The sequence below is a fragment of the Triticum dicoccoides genome, chromosome 5A (genome assembly GCF_002162155.2).
Source record: "Triticum dicoccoides isolate Atlit2015 ecotype Zavitan chromosome 5A, WEW_v2.0, whole genome shotgun sequence".
Classification (NCBI taxonomy): Eukaryota; Viridiplantae; Streptophyta; class Magnoliopsida; order Poales; family Poaceae; genus Triticum; species Triticum dicoccoides.
Genome location: NC_041388.1, coordinates 24190422 through 24192181, shown reverse-complemented (window position 1 = coordinate 24192181; position 1760 = coordinate 24190422).

Here is a 1760-nt window from a genome sequence, read left to right as displayed (position 1 = left end):
GCCTGCTCCAGGGCGGCTTGCAGACGGGACTGACCGGCAAGGCGGCGACTCGCCGTACAGAGGAAGATGTCGAGTTAAACAGAGGAGTCCGAATCCATTGATAATTTGCTTCCCGGGTCGTGGCTGTTGTCGGGTCGGTCCTAGTTGAACAGATCGGGTCGTGGTCTTCGCTTTGGTAATTGAAAAACTGAACCAATACTACTAGTAGTTTCACGTACTAGTACTAATACTAGTTGCTGACTTGATCAAAACAAGGGCCGGCTGGGACTTGATCAAAACAATGATTAAAAAACGAACTCTGGATCTTGCTGGATAGATTATTCTCATGGACAGTATTCAAGTACTTGGTGAGTCACGAACAGTAGCAGGGAAGTAGTACTCGGGATTTGACCCTTGCTCACACACACGCAGGCTGATACGGATTGATCTGATACGGCGGTCGCAGCATAATTTCCTGCCGGCCTCGACGACACACAACTGTAGCCGCAAAAATTGATTTTCTATTCGGTTTCGACGGATCGCGTCAAACGGCGATATACATGAGACCTAAAATCCTAAACTCCCTTGAACTCAATCTCATCGGCGTCACCGTTGACCACTTTGTCAATCCTGACCAATCTATCTATCTATATCTATCTATCTATCTATCTATCTATCTATATCTATATATATCTATATATATACCTATACTAATTTGTGACTCCCTAAAAATTACCACGTTAATTAGATTTTACGAGCCATTAATCTGGTGGGACCAAATTATTACGGTGTAGATCGACTCACAAGAAAAAAAAATATGTATCTTTTTTTGTGTTGAAAAAAATATATGTATCTCTCTGCCATGTATCAAAACTCAAGTATCTCTCTCCCACGTATATCTCTCCCATGACCCAACTCCCACAATAAAAAATGATTTATCATTACTATTTAATCAATTGGGTCAATCTACCATGGCTTAGTTTCTTACTGTTGTCCAACTATAAAAAATATTCTCACGCATCCATCTCTCTCATGTCTCTCTCATCTCTCACGTATATATCCAACAAACGCCTCTATCAAAAATCGGTCCTCTCCCAACCCCTCACGCCTTATACTCTATTTCAAAAACCGACGTGACTCCTCTCCTTCATGTAGGTTTAAAAAAATAGCTCTCCTAAAATCACTGCCAATTCCTTTCCTACCTCTCTATCCTAAAAAAGCTGCCCCTCAATTCCTCACGGCCGCGGTTTTCCCTACTACTAGTACACATGCACGTGCAACACACGTATCATAATCTACAATTAAAACATCTATTTGAGTATATTTTCTCTTCTAGCGAGTTTTTTACCGACCCATTCAAATCTGTCTTATGCTCAGTGATATGAGCGCGCGTGTAACATACGACCCATAAACATGTCTTCATATAACATTGATGATCACATAATTCTATTATAGTTTGTTACATAATTTAAATAAAACACAACTAAACACCATTATCTCTTGAAGGTCCATTTATTGATACGATCTATGGTGCTTCATCCGATGGATGGGATATTGGTTTGAGCTTCGTTCCCTTCGTACTTTAAAATATATATCAAAAACTTCCTCGTCAACTTCATTTCCTTCATACTTTAAAATATGAAAAAATATGTCTTACTCTAGTAAACGGACATCATCAATCATACCGATGAACAAAGTTACTCTATTAAGTCATCGTTTGTTGGAGTGACAGTCGGTGAAAGGATAAATGATTGTGAGATGAGCTCAACTTCGGGTGATAT